The sequence below is a fragment of the Lithobates pipiens genome, unplaced genomic scaffold (genome assembly GCF_037356315.1).
Source record: "Lithobates pipiens isolate NorthernLeopardFrog02 unplaced genomic scaffold, aLitPip1_a1.2 Scaffold_107, whole genome shotgun sequence".
NCBI lineage: Eukaryota > Metazoa > Chordata > Amphibia > Anura > Ranidae > Lithobates > Lithobates pipiens.
This window is the reverse complement of record NW_027507693.1, coordinates 809516-830329: the sequence shown is the minus strand read 5'-3', so window position 1 is coordinate 830329 and position 20814 is coordinate 809516. Positions and strand designations below refer to the sequence as shown.

Genomic DNA, 20814 nt, shown 5'->3' with positions numbered 1-20814 from the left:
TCATTTTGTGTAATTTCACTTATGCCCATAGCATGTGTGAACAATATATCATTTAGTGACAACTTTGTGCAAAAAAAAAAGTTTTTTTTAATATTCCTGCAACTTGTGGCAAAATATAAAATATTTCATGGACTCAGCATGCCTCTCAGTAAATAGCTTGGGGTATCTACTTTCCAAAATGGGGTCATTTGGGGGGGTTTGTGCTATTGGCATTTTATGGCCTTCGAAACTGTGATAGGTAGTGAGGAGTGGGGGGAAGGGGGGGGGGGGTTGTACTGCCATTTATGCACCTCAAGAAGTGAGATGGGCAGTCGTAAATTAAAAGCTGTGTAAATTCCAGAAAATGTACTCTAGTTTGTAGACGATGAAATGCCATCAAAAGAAAGCTCTATTTGTGGGAAGAAAAGGACGCAAATTTAGTTTGGGTACAACATTGCATGACCGCGTAATTACCAGTTAAAGCAGTGCAGTGCGAAATTTTAAAAAGACCTCTGGTGTTTAGGCTGACTATTGGTCCCAGGCTGAAGTGGTTAAAGGAACCTATTTAGAAAATAAACAAAGCTTTACAACCCCTTTTAATTCTTTAAAGAATAAGTCTCTTTAACATGTTTACCGTATATATATATTGTGTATGGCTAAAGTTACACCAGTTTACCACCTTGATCTAAATTACTCCTGATTTAAAAAAGCTTCATTTCTATAAATGTCCAATTTCTTTTCATTTTAGTACCATTTTTTGATCTTATTGGGTTTTAGGAGAATGCCTTTTCCTAAAGCTACTTCAGCAACACTTAAAAAATGTTTAGTACTACTTGGTTGGACTTGTGTATTACATCCTTGCTGTTTTTTTTTTTTTTTCTTTTCAGGCCAGCTGCATAGCATCACTTTTCAGAGACAAGAGGAAGATTACTTGAAACTGACTGTACGCTGCAGGCCCTGTATCTTTCTTCTGGGACATAACTGCAGTGCCCGAGGCAAGGCGGTTAATGCTCTTTTGGGTGATCCTCTTTTGGGTGATCCTCTTTTGGGTGATCCTCTTCTGCCAGTTGGAACATGTTGTGACCCAGACACCTGTAAGCGAAGGCGCATTAGTTTTAGACATGGCAAACAGACTTTGGTAAGTTTGGCACTGCCTGAGCAATATGAACTAGTTCATCAGCTGGTAGCTCATCAAGGTAAATGGGACACCATTCCTGAAGAGGATTTGGATATACCAGAAGATGAAGAGGACCCTGCACACAGATTGCTGCAGGTATGTGGTTTTTTTTTTGTTGTTGTATAGATATGTTCTAAAATATTGTGTATTGGTGAGTCTCCTTGAAATAAAAAGTGAAGTTACAGTAATGTGTACATTCTTAGAGGTTTCTGATCACTGTGGTATTGGAGTAGATCTGAGGAAGCACAGGAGTATATCTCCTTTTTTGGGTCTAAAACTATTAGACAGGGGCCAGGGGCGGACTGACCATTGGGCCACTCGGGCACTGCCCAAGGGCCCCATGCCACCAGGGTGCCCCATCAGGGCTGCCCCACCTCTCCAGTACCTTCTCAGCCAATAGAAACATGTCTGTGTATACTGTGTGTGGGTGTGTTTGTGTATTCTGTGTGGCCCCATAATTTGATTGTCTGGGGGCCCCATGAGTTGTCAGTCCGCCGCTGGTCCTAGCACATGAATTGGGAGAAGGGGAAAGATGTAAGGGCATGTTGGATGAGTAAAGAATGAAGTATATAGGGAGTATAGGGCTACATGTGGTGGTGGGGTAGCGGGGTGTTGTGTGTCTGAGCAGGGGATCGGGGGCAAAGCTCCTGTTTTCTACATCTGAACTAGGTGTTTATGGGAGAAATGTTTTCAGTCATCTGGAACCTGAGAAAATTATCCAAATTTGTGCCTGTCATGGTGTTGCGCTATTAGTTGTTCTTAGCTTTTTTTTTTTTTTTTTTTTTTTTTTTAATTTCTTTGTGACCTGTAAATTGTACAACTCAGTTGAATAACATTTTTAGATCAAAAAGCACAAGGAGAAAAAAATTGACTTTATAGGCACCGATTATAAAAATAAGTTTATTAAACACAAGATACAAAAGGGAATTTTCATTAAAACTTTATTTTGCAGAGTCAATACATGCAAAACTGTTGCTTTTACTCTCTAAAACAGCAAAAAAATGCCAAACATCATAGTCCTGCAACAGTGTATGGTATGTAGTAACACGCTTGCTCTACATCTTTTGCATATGAATGCTTCATCGGGAGCTTAATAGCTGTTCTACAAAAGACGGGAGTGACATATAAGCATATACAAAAAAATGCGTAATCTAACAAAGTACATTGGTAGTGTTCCACATTTTTTAGCAGAATTCATCCCAAAGGGTAAATATGCAGCAGATACCCATAAGTGACATGCAACTGGCGATTTAAGGTTCAATGTGGGGGTGTGCCCGTTAAACAGGTAAAAGTAATATTTGTAAAAAAAAAAAAAAAAAAAGCAAGGGTGAATATCCCCATATCATCAAAGTGTCCATTATTTGAGAAAAGATAGCAGATTTGAAAAAACCCAATTCCTGCATAAAAGCAGACGAGGGAAGATGGCAAATAGTATTGGCCAAAAGCCCTACCTCTGCACATAGACCATACAGGAGCGATCTCATAGGTAGCCAGATAGTAGATGGTATTAATGTGATAGTAACCAACATAAACAGACCACAGTGACCTCAAACATATGATAACAAGGGTTTAATATCTATATATAGTACCTAGTATTCATAATACAAAGAACATTGAGGCGTTTGACACTTAGCTACTCTCACCTGTTAAATAAACTAAGGTGAATAAATCAAAGCCATCTGGTATCTTAGTTAAAGCAAGGAGACAGACTGTGTGCTGGGCTCCTGGTAGTTGGCCCTAACAGTTTTCTATCTAAAAACAATAAGGCCCCTTTCACATGGGACAGATCAGTAATGATCCACCGCTTGATGATCGGCTTGCTCAGCGGGGATTGCTCCGTTTGTCCCCGCTGAGCCGGCGGATAACAGGGCGCTCCTCGCACACTGTGCAGGTACCGCCCTGTCGGCTCTCAGTTCTCCTCTATGGGGGATCGGATGAACACGGACCATCTGTCCATGTTCATCCGATCCGCTCTGCAGACTGATAGAAAAATAGTATTTTCTTCCGTCTGCAGAATCGGACAATGGCTGAGGCGGACGATATCGGGTGTCTGCGGATGTTCAACTACAGACACCCGCTATCCCATAGGAATGCATGTATGTCCGTATTTTATCCGCAAACGGATGGATGAAATATGGACATACTGTCCGCATGTGTGAAAGGGGCCTAAAACATGTATCCAATGACTGGATCTGAAAGGTAAACAAACTGATATTGTAGCAATCTAGGAATTGGTAAGAACAAGTCCAAGAAGCAACAAAGTAGCTAAGATAGTCCTCATAGTAGATGAAGGGAATACACACCTTGATCTGCAGAAAATTTGTAAGCAGCTGAAAGCAACAGACAGCACCAAGACAACTGACTGCCTGTGAAGGATTCCCTCTTGTAGAGCTAGACAGGGCTGCTCTATATACACACCCCAGACAGGTGTGTGGCTGACTTGGCCATCACCAAGGTGCACACCCACACCCCCTAGTGGCCAACAGCCAGAACTACCACTGATGGAAAAATGCCACTTAGAGCAGATGTGACCCATCAAACATGGGGATGGTAAAAGGGGAGATAGTGGGGCAGAGGATGGTTGGCCTGTAAGATGACTAGAACAATTAGGGGGAGGAAAGAAGGGAACCACAAAGGCTCCGACCACAATGCACCCCACAATCAGATTATATAAATACTGTATTGCGGCTTTCTGGCCGCACACACAACCATCATACCAGTATGTCACAGGGATCCGAAGCACAATACCAAGAGGAAATCCACTGCCAGGCTTCTGGAACAAAAAGACATAAAATAAGTTAGATGTAGTATATTCTAATGTATAAAACGTATAATAAACTAGAAATTAGGGGAAGATACTGCGCTGTAGCCAAAGTGGGGATCAACAGCTAACACCCAAACAAACAAAGTTCAGTGAAAATGGGGAAAAGGTGGTGTAGCGCTAGTGAGTGAATTGAAAAATAACTCCAAAAATTGTATGTTGAGAAGTGATAATAAAACTAATACTATAACACATGCATGTGACAAAATGTGCAAAAATGCGTAAAAACACAATGCAAATATTCGCTAATATGTGTATGCGTGTGTGTATATGTATGCGTGTGTGTATATGTATGCGTGTGTATATATAAAGGTATGTGTGTGTGTGTATAAAATATATATATATATATATATATATAGATAATCACTACTGTAAGGGGTTCATTTTTTTACTGTAGAACTGTGAAAGTAATATTTACAGTAGCTCTGTACGATAAAGGGCTCATTCTAGGTTTTTTTAACCCCATTATGTTACTGGCCGATCAATTATGAAAATAGTAATCGATTTCATAATCGATTAGTTGACGATTAAGCGATTAGTTGTTTCAGCCCTAGATTTGACACTACGGGGGTCTCGTTCATTGTCCTGGCAGTTATCTCACAGGATCGGGGTGGGGGGACTGGAGGATACTTTAGCATGAGACTAAATGGATTGAACGCCTGAGTTTGTATAAGATTTATTACTGTTGTCTTGATTTTATTTTGGTCTAGTTTAATGTTCCTAGATTTTCCTTCTTAAGTGTACTACCTCATGGGCAACTATATAAAAAAATGTGTGTCCATCCTGATTCTTGAATGTACATCTCTTGCTATATATATATATATATATTACACACATACATACATATATATATATATATATATATATATATATAATACACACACAAATCTTGGTGGATATCAGTGGCTGTAATATAAGTCCCAACAAAACAGTCCACATGGATAATGGAAAAGTGTCAGTGTTGGTATTCCCAGTAAAAAGATCAGACAGCCACACAATTCAGTTGGACTGGGAACAGCGACTTATCTGGAGTGATTTCAGAGAGAAATACTCTTACCAGAGAAAATCGACACATCTGTCGTTTGACAGTGGGTCAACTGCGCTCGTTATCTCAGGTGATGTCAATCAGGTGTTGTATGTCGGTGGTAGATTCACGTAAATCGCCGCACTGTCTCCGGATTTCAGACTCCCAATATCAGTGGCTGTAACGCGCGTCTCCCGGGTCAGCAGGGTCCAATTCACATTGGGGTGCCATCTTGTATCTCCGATGAAAAAGCTGTGCCTGTAATCTCCAAAATATATAATATAATGTATAATAAACTAGAGCTGCAACTAACGATTATTTTCATAATAGATTAATCGGCCGATTATTCGATTAATCAGATAAAAAAAACTGAAAGTGTATGTATATGTGTATACACACACACACGTACGTGTCCCCCCCCCCGGTGTCTCGGGTTTTCTCACCCCTTCATTGTGACAGCGGCTCCTCCTCGGTGTGCCGGGGTGGTGTGGGGCGGAGTCTCAGTCCGGAGCCGCCACACGTGACTCGGCCAACTCCTCCAAATAGAGCGAAGGGCACCCCGAAGCTGGGAGATGGATGCACGCATGTGCAGAGCACAACCTCCAATCATGGCAGCGCTGGAAGGCTGCTGGGTAGAGGGGAGAGGGGGACCCGAAAGCAGTGCAGGCGCGTTGCTGGCGGGACGTCAGCTGGGTGGAGAATGCAAGCAGGCGTAGCTGCGTGGTCATTGACGTGGTGCATGCGTAGGACACGGGAAGATGCACATGATTCTAATGGACCGGCAAGGGGGGGGGGGGGGGGGGTGCAGACTAGGGGTGCAACGGATCAAAAAACTCACGATCGGATTGTTCCTCGCATCAGAGTCTCGGATCAATTTTCGGATCATTAAAAAAAAATAACACTATCCCCGCCCCCCACAGCCACATTGTTTAAATAAAAGGTATAACACTATCTCCCCCCCCCCCCCCCCCAATAAAATGCAGCTTTTTACAAGCATAAACAGTCAGCATATCACTGATTTGCGCCAAGCTCACCACTGATCAAAGTTCCTCCAAACAGACCGCAGTGATGAGTCCCGGGATGCCTATTGGCGCAAATCGTCAGTGATATGCTGACTGTTTTTATGCTTGTCATAAGCTGCGTTTTATTGCGGGGGGGTGGGGGGGAGATAGTGTTGTACCTTTTTTATTTAAATCAACAATGTGGCTGTGCCAAGCAAGTGGAAAGGCATAAATAGGATTAGATAATTAACTGCTATCTAATAGATAGTAATTAGGTTAGATTAGGTAATGTAGTGGTACCTGCATAAAAAGTTTTGAATGAGGGCAGGCAAGGCATCCAGCGTGACTCCTCCAGAATTCCTTCACTTGGGCTGACACAGGCTGAACGCCGTGCTGGGGTGACGTCAGCACGCAGCTCACCGCTGCCGGGTGTACCAAGATGGCCCCAGCTCCAGCGGATCGCATGGTGCGGACCAACTAATCGATAATGAAAATCGTTGACAACGATTTTCATTATTGATTATCGATAATATCGATTAAGCGTTTCAGCCCTATAATAAACCAGCAAGTAAATTACAAACTGCAATCAAATTGCAGGGTACAGTAACAAACTCAATATAAATCTAAACCAGGCACATATGACCGCGGTAAGGGATTGGATGACGCTTATATCACCAAAAATTTGTATAATCAAAGGTGGGGTACACCTATAACAAAAGGAAGAGAGAAAAAGGAGGGGGGACAGGGTTAAAAAAAGGGGGGTGCGAGAGAGTGACAGGAGGCATAGCAACAGCAAGAGATGTACATTCAAGAATCAGGATGGACACACATTTTTTATATAGTTGCCCATGAGGTAGTACACTTAAGAAGGAAAATCTAGGAACATTAAACTAGACCAAAATAAAATCAAGACAACAGTAATAAATCTTATACAAACTCAGGCGTTCAATCCATTTAGTCTCATGCTAAAGTATCCTCCAGTCCCCCCACCCCGATCCTGTGAGATAACTGCCAGGACAATGAACGAGACCCCCGTAGTGTCAAATCTAGGGCTGAAACAACTAATCGCTTAATCGTCAACTAATCGATTATGAAATCGATTACTATTTTCATAATTGATCGGCCAGTAACATAATGGGGTTAAAAAAACCTAGAATGAGCCCTTTATCGTACAGAGCTACTGTAAATATTACTTTCACAGTTCTACAGTAAAATAATGAACCCCTTACAGTAGTGATTATCTGCTTTTTTTTTTTTTCTACTATAAAGGGCTCATTTTAATTTTGTTAACCCCATTATGTTACTAAATGTCTTAGACCTGGTTCATATCTATGCGTTTTATGGTGCTTTTTGCAGAAATGCACTACAGTTCATTTACATGGTTTCCTATAGGACACGTTCACATCTGAAAGGGTCAGGGACTTTTAAACGCAAAATGGTGCTTTATTTGTTCACTACACTTCAATAGAGAAGCTGCAGAAAAGCATGTAATGCATTTTTTCAGCAATTTGTGTTTTTTAATTTGGCCAAAAAAATGCATATTGCAGTAAATTCACGTGCGCAAAAATCAAAACGCACTGCAGAAGCAGATCAAAAGCAAACTGTATAGGTGTACCGAGCCTTATGCTGGCCACACGGATCAATTTTCAGATGAGAATATTCAGACGAAAAATCTTTGTACATTCGCTGAAAGAATTTTGTTTGAAATTTTCACTTGTTTTTAACATTCTGTTTTTAAAATGAACTATTTCTGAATGAAAACTACATACTGTCAGAAAACTTCTTAGTCAAAGGAATTTTCAATTTCCAAATTTTCCCGTCACTGTGATTGAAAATGACCATCAATTTGACCCACTTTTTTTTTTGTTTAAAAGGCTATTAACCGATTAATCTAAACAATAATCGGCCAACTAATCGATTATGAAAATTGTTGGTTGCAGCCCTAGTCAAATCTGTGGCATAAATCCAAATGCCTACTTAGGTTTAACATAAGGGGGTAAAGTTGACGACATCAAGTCCTATGTGAAGGGCAGGAGAAAATGTTAGGGTTGTGTCCTTAATACTGTCAAATGTGGATCAAGTGTACTTTATGACGTAGAAGTCAGGGAAGGTGTAGGAGCATTGGGCATCAAGTGTGGTGCTAGCTAAAGAACATGTGAAAGCTAAATCTGTGTTGTGACTGGCAGAAGAAAAGAAAGTGGAACCTGACCCAGATGGGTTCTGTAGTAGGTTTAGTGCTTGTGCCGCTCCAAATCCTAGATGTGTATTAGTGCGTGAAGTTGTAGATGCATTAGGATTTGGACTCGTACGTGTCGAGTCACAATGCGATCTTAAATTGGATAGAAGCATTTAACACTCCTACAAAGTCCATTCTTTCAACTGCCAATTAGAGGATTCCTAAAGGGGGGAAAAAAAGGTGGGGAGGGGGCAAAAGAAAAAAGGGGGTTGGTACATATAGTGGTATGATATGTACAGCGCCAATTTCCACTAGTAGTTAAACTAGTAAATGTATGCATTTACAGGTGAATAACAAACCTGTTACATCTGAAGAAAAACTGCCCCAAAGCATGATGCTGCCACCACCATGCTTCACTGTGGATATGGTGTTCTTTTGATGATGTGGGGTTTTTGTGCCAAGCCTGTTTTTGGAAAATTTAGCCAGGCTTGGATGTTTTTCTCAAAAAAAAAAGCTTCCGTCTTGCCACTCTACCCCATAGCCCAGACAAATGAAGAATACGGGAGAATGTTGTCACATGTACCACACAGCCAGTACATTCCAGATATTCCTACCTTTTTAATGTTGCTGTAGGCTTCTTGGCAGTCTCTCCAGTCTTTTCGTCTTTTCATAAATTATTGGAGGGACATCCAGTTATTGGTAATGTCACTGTGGTGCCATATTTTCTCCACTTGATGACTCTATTCACTGTGTTCCATGGTATATCTAATGCCTTAAAAGGGAAGTAAACCCTTCCAAACAACTTGGACCTATAGGTAAGCCTAGATTAAGGCTTACCTGTAGGTCCAAGAAATATCTCCTAAACCTATATGGTTTAGGAGATATTTGCCCGAAAATGGGCACCGCTGTCTACGGCGCATGCGCCGTAGACAGCGGCGCGCATGCGCACTAAATGCGGCAAGTCCAAGAATGGATTTGCCAAATTTGTCGACTCCCGTGCGCATGCGCGGGAGTGACGTCATCGCGGCCTCGCCGTATGACAGCGGCGGAGCTGCGAGGCGCGACTCCCGTGCGCATGCGCGGGAGTGACGTCATCGCGGCTTCGCCGCTGTCATTGGTCGGAGCTGCGAGACGCCACCAGCAAGATGGACGCGGCGGACTACAGGGATCAGCGGCGACTTCGCTGGCTCCTGTGTCAGGTAAGTGACACATAATGAGCTACTATGCGATGCATAGTAGTCCATTATGCTTTACCTTTGCAGGGAAAAAAAGAGGAAGTAAACCCATCAGGGTTTACTTCCTCTTTAAATTCTTTTGTACCCTTCTGACGGATACCTCTTTAACAATGGGATCCCTCTGATGCTTTGGAAACTCTCTGTGGATCATGCTTTTGCTGAAGTATGCGACTAAGAAAATGTCAGGAAAGACTTTATAGAACTGAACTTTATTGGGGTTAATCGGAAGAATTTTAAATGATGGCACTTAGAAATAAAGTAGCGGCTAGTGTGCCAACATCCCTGAGATGGATCTCACAAAAGTGAGTATACCCCTCAGTTTTTTAATTGTTTTGTTAGCTTTTATGTGACAACACTGAAGAAATTACACTTTGCTACAATGTATAGTAGTGAGTGTATAACAGTGCAAATTCGCTGTCCCCCTCAAAATAACGCAACAGCCATTCATGTTGAAATTGACAACAAAAGTGAGTAAAACCCCTAAGTGAAACTGTGTCCGATTTGGGCCCAATTAGTCACTTTCCCCCTCTGCTGTCATGTGACTCATTAGTGCTGCAAGGTCTCAGGTGTGAATGAGAAGCAGTTGTGTTAAATTTGGGGTTATCGCTCACTTTCATACTAGTCACTGGAAATTCAGCAAGGCACCTCATGGCAAAGAACTGAGGACCTGAAAAAAAGAATTGTTGCTCTACATAAGGATAGCCTAGGATAGAATGCAGAGACCCTGAAACTGAGCTGCAGCATGGTGGCCAAGACTAACTGCATTTTAACAAGACAGGTTCCGCTCAAAATGGGCCTCACCATGGTCGACCAAACAAGTTGAGTGTGCTCAGCGCCATATCCAGAGGTTGTCTATGGGAAATGTATGAGTGCTGCCAGCTTTGTTGAATGGGTGGGGGTCAGCCATTCAGTGCTCACACCATAAGCCACACCTCAAATTGGTCTGCATGGCTGTCATCCCAGAAGGAAGCCCATTTAAAAGAAGCGCAAAGCCCGCAAACAGTTTGTAGACAAGCGGAATAAGGACATGGTCTGACCATGTCCTGTGGTCTTAGACAAATATAAACTTATTTGGTTCAGATGCTGTCAAGCGTGTGGCAGCAACCAGGTGATGAGTACAGACCAGTGTCTTGCCTACAGTCAAGCATGGTGGTGGGAGTGTCGTGGTCTGTGGCTGCATGAGTGCTGCTGGCACGGGGGCGCTGCAGTTCATTGAGGGAACCATGAATGCCAACATGTACTGTGGCATACCGAAGCAGAGTATGATCCGCTCCTTTTGAAGACTGGGCTGCAGGGCAGAATTCTAACATAACAACCCCAAACGCACCTCCAAGATGACCACTGCCTTACTAAAAAAGCTGAGGAAAGAGGACTTAAGTGGCAACCTGTGAAGCTCTGGTGAACTCCATGCCCAAGAGGGTTAAGACAGTGATGGAAACAATTGGTCCAATTTGAACATTTTCACTTGGATTTAAAAAAAATGAGGGGTGTACTCACTTTTGTGTGTGTGTGTATTTCTATATTGCCCTGTTTCCCTGAAAATAAAACCTAGTGTGATTGTCTGTGATGGCTGCAATATAAGCCCTACCCCCCAAATAAGCCCTAGTTAAATTCCTTGTAGGTCTTATTTTCAGGGTAGGGCTTATTTGGAGGGTAGGCCTTATATTTTATTCACCTTCTGACACAGCTCCTCTCTTTAGCCATTGGGTTGTTAGGCCACCTTTAGGAGAGGACTAGGCATAACATGTAATGAGAACTCAGAACTTCTAGTTCCACCCAAGGGGCGGTCCCTTAGGTAACAACCCCTCAGCCTGCCATGCAGCTTCAGTTTTATTTTGCCTAGTGGAGAAGGACCTAGGAACCCTGCAGGCCCATCGGTCCATTTTTTCTTTTTCTGCAGAAGCTTTGCTTTTTGCGCAAGACAGCAGATGCTGTGATCTGCTATCAACAGCCGGCTGGGTGACAGGCTGGATACCCTTATCCTTGTAGTCCAGCCTGGTCAGCAAGCGCGTGCAGACCAGAGCTACGCACTGGGCCAGCCACGACGTACCTCAGCTCCAGGTGGTTAATGCTCTGGAGCACACACATGACCGGGGTACTGATATCTGCGTCAGTGGGCCGGGCCAACAGCCACCCTGTACTGATCGGCGAGTGGGTTTGTGATCGAATGTCTCCCAGCTCTGCAGGACTGGTAAGTACAGCTCTGCCGGCCTCGGTGGGGCTCAGCAGCTGGGAATTCCCTGGGAGGTCTATTTGGGGGTCCCTCACTACCTCTTCTCTCCCTGTCCCCATCTCCCCCCCCCCCCCCCGTGGGGATGCTACGTGAGTCTGCTGAGCCGTGTGTCAGATGCAGAGGCTTTCTGGGGGGGGGGGGGGTCTGTGCTGGCTGTGCCCTGATGTGATTCTCTCCCTGGGGGGGTGTCTGGTGGCTGTGCCTGTCGATCGCTGCAGCGCTGTTCGCCACCATTTCTCTTCCACTGTCCACTGTATACAGTGTTCGGCTATCTTGGGTGAGGGCAAGGAGCAGCATGCTTTCCTGGAGCTTGGCGGCCATTTTCCCTGTTTTGTGTGCTTTATACTTTGTATGCTCGGTGGCCATTTTTCTTGGCGCCAGAACACGTTGTGGATCAGTTCAGCGCCATAGGCAGCAGCTCTAGACAGCGCAGTGTGATCTCCTATGCACCTGGGGGCTGACAAGGGACACGGGCACTACTAGCTGGACAGCGCAGAGCCAGTCAGGGTGGTGAGTCCTGCGGGAAAGAGCCTCTCAGCCAGCAGCAGTTAGGAGGGTGGGACCATCACTGTCCTAAGTCCCCATTGGGTGGCAGACAGGGGTAGGGTCAGCATTGCTTCAGAAACTGGTGTTTCTTCCCCCCAAAATCCAGGCAATTGCAACCGGTTCGCCTGCAGATGGATGCTTTGTCGGTTTCCTGCCCCCCACCTTCCTCCGGGGAGAGCTCTGACAAAGACTCGGGCCCTGCTGAGGCTGGTGACCCCTGTTCTGTCGTTTTCAGATGACACTGAGTCCGGGTCCATGCGCGACAAAGAGCTTGTTGAAGCACTTATCACAGCTGTGCGTGATACCCTGAAGATTCAGGAGCCAGCAGATCCCTCTGCTGATGTAGCGGTCCCTTTTGGGTCCCGTAAGCCAGCCTGTTAACCTAAGGTGTTCCCGTATCTGACTTATTTTGACAAGTTCATTTACAAGGAATGGGGTCGACCACAACAGACCTTTTCGATCCCCAAATACATTGCAGTGCGTTACCTCCGGTCGTGGACCCCCCAGTATCCAGGTTAAACAAATTCACCACGATCCCGGGAGAGGGGACTCCTGCATTTAAGGACCCCACAGACAGGAAGGCAGAGGCAATGGCTTGTTTCTTTACGGTTGTGGGGTCAACCATGCAACCAGAACTGCCATCTGCACTTGTCTCAGACACTAACTGATTGGGCAAAACTGTTGCACTGCGAATTGGGAGAACGGGCTTCTCCTGTCTGCGTGGAACTAGAAGACAACTAGTGCAAGGCCTTAAGTACATTTGTGACGCAGCCCTGGATACCCTGCCTCTGTTATCCAGGGCTTCAGTGTCAGCAGTGGTGCTGAGGTCCCTGATTTGGTTAAGATGCTGGTCTACAGACCAGGCATCCAAAAAAGCCCTGACGGATCTTCCCTTCCTTGGCGATCAGCTCTTTGGATGACATTATTAAAAATACCACAGGTGGTAAGAGTAGTCTACTCCCACAGGCCAGGAAGGCTAAGTAGCCATGCTGTAGACAAGGGCCCTCTTTATCCACTCACAAACTGCTTTTTCGTCTGCCTGGGGCTTCGTCCAAGTGTCCCCAGCACGACAGGACGACTTCTGAAGGACCCAAGAGTCCCTGAAACCGAAAGCCTGTGAGCAAAAGTGCTACCGCATGAAGGTTTGCCACCACCCGTGACACGGTGGGGGTTCGCCTTTGGGAGTTTGCAGCCCGGTGGACCTCTTGGCTGTCTGACCAATGGGTCTTCGATCTGATTTCCTCCTGCTACAAGATAGTTCCTCTCTTGGCCGCAAGGGACCTGCTGAGTCGTGGGGTGATAGTACCTGTTCCGTAATTGGAATGTTTCCAGGGGTTCTACTCAAACCTGTTTGAAGTCCCCAAGAAGGAAGTACCTGCACATACCCATATGCCTCCGGCATCAGAAGTTTCTGCGACTTGCAGTCAAGGAAGCCCACTACCAGTTTGTGGTGCTCCCCTTTGGTTTGGCATCAGCCCCCGAGTCTTTGCCAAGGAATTGTCTCCTGTTTTGGTGTTGCCGTGGGATCGCGATCGTGGGATACCTAGACGATCTCCTCCTGAGAGCATCTTCCGCTTCAGAGTTAGGATGTGGCGATCACCATGCAGACCCTGCAGGAATTTTGGTGGCTGTTGAAAGTAAAAAAAGTCTGTGATTGTACCAACTCAGCGTTTGGAGTACCTATGTTTACTGCTGGACTCCACGGAAGCGAGTGTTTCTCCCTTCAGACAAGCTGCAGACTCATGTTAGTAAAACTGCTAATGAACCGCAGGTAGTCGTCGCTATGTTTCTGCATGCAAGTCCTGGGGCTCATGGTGGCCTCCTTTTTGAGGCAGTACCGTATGCCCAGTTTCACACCAGAGTCCTGCAGAAGGAGATTTTGTCAAAATGGGACATATTTCCGTTGTCCCTGGATCGGCAGATTCAGTTGAGCCAATTAGTCAAGGATTCCCTGCTCTGGTGGCTGAGGTCCCTGGCACTTCCATCGAAGTTGCTCCTACCTCTGAAATGGACACTGATCACAACGGACGCCAGCCTATCAGGCTGGGGTGGAGTAATGGGAGTTCAGTTGACCCATTGTCTCTGGTTGGTGGAGGAATCCAAGTTGCTGGGCAATCTGCTCGAACGGAGAGCGATCAAGCTATACCTCTCCACATGGTCGATAAGACTGCAAGGGCGTCTGATCAGGATCCAGTTAGACAACACCACGGCTGTGGCATACGTCAATCACCCAGGAGGAACAAGAAGCTCGGCCGCTGCACGGAAGGTCGCTCCCATACTTCGGTGGGCAGAGCGACAGACTACAGGGGACAGCGGCGACTTTGCTGGCTCCTGTGTCAGGTAAGTGACACATAATGGGCTACTATGCGATGCATAGTAGTCCATTATGCTTTGCCTTTGCAGGGAATGAAAGAGGAAGTAAACCCATCAGGGTTTACTTCCTCTTTAAAGCCGTATTTGGATACAAAAAGATTTCCCAAGCTTTAAACATCCCAAGGAGCACTGTGCAAGCGATCATTTTAAAATGGGAGTATCAGACCACTGCAAATCTACCAAGACCTGGCTGTCCCTCTAAACTTTCAGCTCAGACGAGGAGAAGACTGATTAGAGATGCAGCCAAGAGGCCCATGATCACTCTGGATGAACTGCAGAGAACTACAGCTGAGGTGGGAGAGTCTGTCCATAGGACAACAATCAGTCGTACACTGCACAAATCTGGCCTTTACGGAAGAGTGGCAAGAAGAAAGCCATTTCTCAAAGATATCCATAAAAAGTCTAGTCTAAAGTTCGCCACAAGGCACCTGGGAGACACACCAAACATGTGGAAGAAGGTGCTCTGGTCAGATGAAACCAAAATCGAACTTTTTGCCCACAATGCAAAACTATATGTTTGGCGTAAAAGCAACACAGCTCATCACCCTCAACACACCATCCCCACTGTCAAACATGGTGGTGGCAGCATCATGGTTTGGGCCTGCTTTTCTTCAGCAGGGACAGGGAAGATGGTTAAAATTGAGGGGAAGATGGATGCAGCCAAATACAGGACCATTCTGGATGAAAACCTGTTGGAATCTGCAAAAGACCTGAAACTGGGACGGAGATTTATCTTCCAACAAGACAATGATCCCAAACATACAGCAAAATCTACAAAGGAATGGTTCACAAATAAACGTATCCAGGTGTTAGAATGGCCAAGTCAAAGTCCAGACCTGAATCCAATCGAGAATCTGTGGAAAGAGCTGAAAACTGCTGTTCACAAACGCTCTCCATCCAACCTCACTGAGCTCGAGCTGTTTTGCAAGTTAGAATGGGCAAGAATTTCAGTCTCTCGATGTGCAAAACTGATAGAGACATACCCCAAGCGACTTGCAGCTAATCGCTGCAAAAGGTGGCTCTACAAAGTATTAACGCAAGGGGGCCGAATAATTTTGCACGCCCCACTTTTCATTTTTTTATTGGTTGAAAAAGTTTCAAAAATTCAATATAGATTTCGTTCCACTTCACAATTGTGTCCCAACAGACCTTTTCGGTCCCCAAATACATTGCAGTGCGTTACCTCCGGTCGTGGACCCCCCAGTATCCAGGTTAAACAAATTCACCACGATCCCGGGAGAGGGGACTCCTGCATTTAAGGACCCCACAGACAGGAAGGCAGAGGCAATGGCTTGTTTCTTTACGGTTGTGGGGTCAACCATGCAACCAGAACTGCCATCTGCACTTGTCTCAGACACTAACTGATTGGGCAAAACTGTTGCACTGCGAATTGGGAGAACGGGCTTCTCCTGTCTGCGTGGAACTAGAAGACAACTAGTGCAAGGCCTTAAGTATGTTTGTGACGCAGCCCTGGATACCCTGCCTCTGTTATCCAGGGCTTCAGTGTCAGCAGTGGTGCTGAGGTCCCTGATTTGGTTAAGATGCTGGTCTACAGACCAGGCATCCAAAAAAGCCCTGACGGATCTTCCCTTCCTTGGCGATCAGCTCTTTGGATGACATTATTAAAAATACCACAGGTGGTAAGAGTAGTCTACTCCCACAGGCCGCCAGTGCCAGTGCCACCTGCCAGCGCCAGTGCCACCTGCCAGCGCCAGTGCCATCCATCAGTGCCATCCGTCAGCCTCAGTACCTGCGTTGAAGGTACACAGAGAACACCCACTAACTCCTGCAGACGCTGGCGGCCTTATATAGTGTGGGGCATGTACTACACAGCCTGAGCTATGATTGGCCACAGGGAATCATGGCTGTCCTCATTGCCGGCGCTGTGATTGGCCAAGCATGTGGGGTCACAGTGCATGCTTGGCCAATCATGAGCCAGCAATGCACTGCGATGGCGCAGATTTCTGGCTTCGCCGAACGGGCGAAGAGCCGGTGTTCGAGTCGAACATGTGTTCGTCTCAAACACCAAGCTCATCCCTAATGTACATATGTTGACATTGACAGATCTTTCTAGCTACAGGGACCTGTAGTCAGGATGTACACATTATGTATATGGTTTCTGTTTGTGAAAGAAAATATATAAATCATCTTTTTTTGATCACATATTTATTTGTACAAAGCCCTTTTCCAGGTGTATTGCCTTTTTCCCCTTCCCATTTTTGCTTATGGGATGCCCTTGCTCCTGGGTGCAGGACCAATTTTTGTTTTTTCATAAATTATTGGAGGGACATCCAGTTATTGGTAATGTCACTGTGGTGCCATATTTTCTCCACTTGATGACTCTATTCACTGTGTTCCATGGTATATCTAATGCCTTAAATTCTTTTGTACCCTTCTGACGGATACCTCTTTAACAATGGGATCCCTCTGATGCTTTGGAAACTCTCTGTGGATCGTGCTTTTGCTGAAGTATGCGACTAAGAAAATGTCAGGAAAGACTTTATAGAACTGAACTTTATTGGGGTTAATCGGAAGAATTTTAAATGATGGCACTTAGAAATAAAGTAGCGGCTAGTGTGCCAACATCCCTGAGATGGATCTCTTGTGTATATTGGCTTATGTGTACTGATATCTACAAATTTTAGGAATTATTTTGGGGAATTTGTCCTGAACCCGTGGTGCACTAAGTGCAAGTACCCCTTCGTACAGTATCCAGCTGCTCTGTAGTTCAGCCGGTCATAGATTTCAGTTGGCTAGCACCAGGGCTGGAGGTGCCTGAAAGGGGTGGGATGCTATGCGGCTGACTCGAGATGCCCATGTGCAAGTAGTTTTGGAGTTTGAACTTCCTTTTCTAAAAGGGGTGTGTATGTATGTACAGTGCTTTGCGAAAGTTTTCGGTCCCCTTGAACTTTTCAACCTTTTGCCACATTTCAGGCTCCAAACATAAAGATATAAAATTTTTATTTTTTGTGAAGAATCACCAATATGTGGTGTGTGTGTGTGTGTGTGTGTGAGCATGCTTGTATGTGTGTGTGTGTGTGTGTGTGAGCATGCTTGTATGTGCGTGTGTGTGTGAGCATGCTTGTATGTGTGTGTGTGTGTGTGTGTGAGCATGCTTGTATGTGTGTGTGAGCATGCTTGTATGTGTGTGTGAGCATGCTTGTATGTGTGTGTGAGCATGCTTGTATGTGCGTGTGTGTGTGTGAGCATGCTTGTATGTGCGTGTGTGTGACCATGCTTGTATGTATGTGCGTGTGAGCAAGCATGCTTGTATGTATGTGTGTGAGCATGCTTGTATGTGTGTAGGTGTGTGAGCATGCTTGTATGTGTGTGTGTGTGTGTGAGCATGCATGTATGTGTGTGTGTGTGTGAACATGCTTGTATGTGTGTGTGTGTGTGTGTGTGTGAGCATGCGTGTGTGTGAGCATGCATGTATGTGTGTGAGCATGCGTGTGTGTGCGTGTGTGAGCATGCGTGTGTGTGTGTGTGAGCATGTGTGTGTGTGTGTGTGTGTGTAAGCATGTATGTGTGTGAGCATGTATATGTGTGTGTGTTCATATATGTATGTGTATGTATGCATGTGTGTGTGCGCGCATGTATGTCCGTGTGCATGTATGCATATGTATGTATGTGAATGTGCATGTGTTTATCAGTGGCGGTGCATCCAAAAGGGTGCACAGGTGCCACCCCCTCTCTCCAGCCACACCCTCTATGACCAATGGATAGATTCATGCATAGCATAGCATGAATCTATCCATAGCCACCGCTGGCACCCTCATATTTAGGTGCCTGGTCCCTTTTGGGGTGTCGGGCGCCTGAATTACAGCGGCGGGGGGTGTTTTTGCAGATGCATGGAGGACCCCACTCATGGCCATTACCCGCTGCCCCACCCAGACAGACTAAGTGGCGGGCAGACAGCGAACGGGTGGTGGGGATTCACAGTGGCAGCATTTGATGGGCACACCAACAGCATTTGATGGGCACAGTGTGTGAGAGCATGTTTGTTTGTGTGTGTGAGCATGCTTGTATGTATGTGTGTGTGAGCATGCTTGTATGTGTGTGTGTGTGTGTGTGAGAGCATGCTTGTATGTGTGTGTGTGTGAGCATGCTTGTATGTATGTGTGTGTGAGCATGCTTGTATGTGCGTGTGTGAGCATGCTTGTATGTGCGTGTGTGAGCATGCATGTATGTGTGTGTGAGCATGCTTGTATGTGCGTGTGTGTGAGCATGCTTGTATGTGCGTGTGTGTGTGTGACCATGCTTGTATGTATGGGTGTGTGAGCAAGCATGCTTGTATGTATGTATGTGTGTGAGCATGATTGTATGTGTGTATGTGTGTGTGTGTGAGCATGCTTGTATGTGCGTGTGTGAGCATGCATGTATGTGTGTGTGTGTGTGTGTGTGTGTGTGAGCATGCTTGTGTGTGTGCGTGTGTGAGCATGCTTGTATGTGCGTGTGTGAGCATGCTTGTATGTGCGTGTGTGAGCATGCTTGTATGTGTGTGTGTGAGCATGCATGTATGTGTGTGTGTCTGTGTGAGCATGCTTGTATGTGCGTGTGTGTGTGAGCATGCTTGTATGTGCGTGTGTGTGTGACCATGCTTGTATGTATGTGCGTGTGAGCATGCTTGTATGTGTGTGTGTGTGAGCATGCTTGTATGTGTGTATGTGTGTATGCTTGTATGTGCGTGTGTGAGCATGCATGTATGTGTGTGAGCATGCTTGTATGTGTGTGTGAGCATGCGTGTGTGTGAGCATGTGTGTGTGTGTGTGTGTAAGCATGTATGTGTGTGTAAACATGTATGTGTGTGAGCATGTATATGTATGTATGCATGTGTGTGTGCGCATGTATGTCCGTGTGCATGTATGCATATGTATGTATGTGAATGTGCATGTGTTTATCAGTGGCGGTGCATCCAAAAGGGTGCACAGGTGCCACCCCCTCTCTCCAGCCACACCCTCTATGACCAATGGATAGATTCATGCATAGCATAGCATGAATCTATCCATAGCCACCGCTGGCACCCTCATATTTAGGTGCCTGGTCCCTTTTGGGGTGTCGGGCGCCTGAATTACAGCGGCGGGGGGTGTTTTTGCAGATGCATGGAGGACCCCACTCATGGCCATTACCCGCTGCCCCACCCAGACAGACTAAGTGGCGGGCAGACAGCGAACGGGTGGTGGGGATTCACAGTGGCAGCATTTGATGGGCACACCAACAGCATTTGATGGGCACAGTGTGTGAGAGCATGTTTGTTTGTGTGTGTGAGCATGCTTGTATGTATGTGTGTGTGAGCATGCTTGTATGTGTGTGTGTGTGTGTGTGAGAGCATGCTTGTATGTGTGTGTGTGTGAGCATGCTTGTATGTATGTGTGTGTGAGCATGCTTGTATGTGCGTGTGTGAGCATGCTTGTATGTGCGTGTGTGAGCATGCATGTATGTGTGTGTGAGCATGCTTGTATGTGCGTGTGTGTGAGCATGCTTGTATGTGCGTGTGTGTGTGTGACCATGCTTGTATGTATGGGTGTGTGAGCAAGCATGCTTGTATGTATGTATGTGTGTGAGCATGATTGTATGTGTGTATGTGTGTGTGTGTGAGCATGCTTGTATGTGCGTGTGTGAGCATGCATGTATGTGTGTGTGTGTGTGTGTGTGTGTGTGTGAGCATGCTTGTGTGTGTGCGTGTGTGAGCATGCTTGTATGTGCGTGTGTGAGCATGCTTGTATGTGCGTGTGTGAGCATGCTTGTATGTGTGTGTGTGAGCATGCATGTATGTGTGTGTGTCTGTGTGAGCATGCTTGTATGTGCGTGTGTGTGTGAGCATGCTTGTATGTGCGTGTGTGTGTGACCATGCTTGTATGTATGTGCGTGTGAGCATGCTTGTATGTGTGTGTGTGTGAGCATGCTTGTATGTGTGTATGTGTGTATGCTTGTATGTGCGTGTGTGAGCATGCATGTATGTGTGTGAGCATGCTTGTATGTGTGTGTGAGCATGCGTGTGTGTGAGCATGTGTGTGTGTGTGTGTGTAAGCATGTATGTGTGTGTAAACATGTATGTGTGTGAGCATGTATATGTATGTATGCATGTGTGTGTGCGCATGTATGTCCGTGTGCATGTATGCATATGTATGTATGTGAATGTGCATGTGTTTATCAGTGGCGGTGCATCCAAAAGGGTGCACAGGTGCCACCCCCTCTCTCCAGCCACACCCTCTATGACCAATGGATAGATTCATGCATAGCATAGCA

At 45.6% G+C, this 20814-nt stretch overlaps 1 protein-coding gene across 3 annotated transcripts in view; it reads left to right on the top strand.

Moving 5' to 3' along the window:
• The window catches only part of LOC143958556 (dual serine/threonine and tyrosine protein kinase-like), a 304078-nt gene that overhangs the window by 147270 nt on the left and 135994 nt on the right, over window positions 1–20814 (top strand). For all 3 annotated transcript variants that reach the window (XR_013270139.1, XR_013270135.1, XR_013270137.1), the window contains exon 2: window positions 867–1252. The gene's annotated coding sequence lies outside the window, so the exon portion shown is untranslated. The remainder of the gene's footprint in view (window positions 1–866; window positions 1253–20814) is intronic.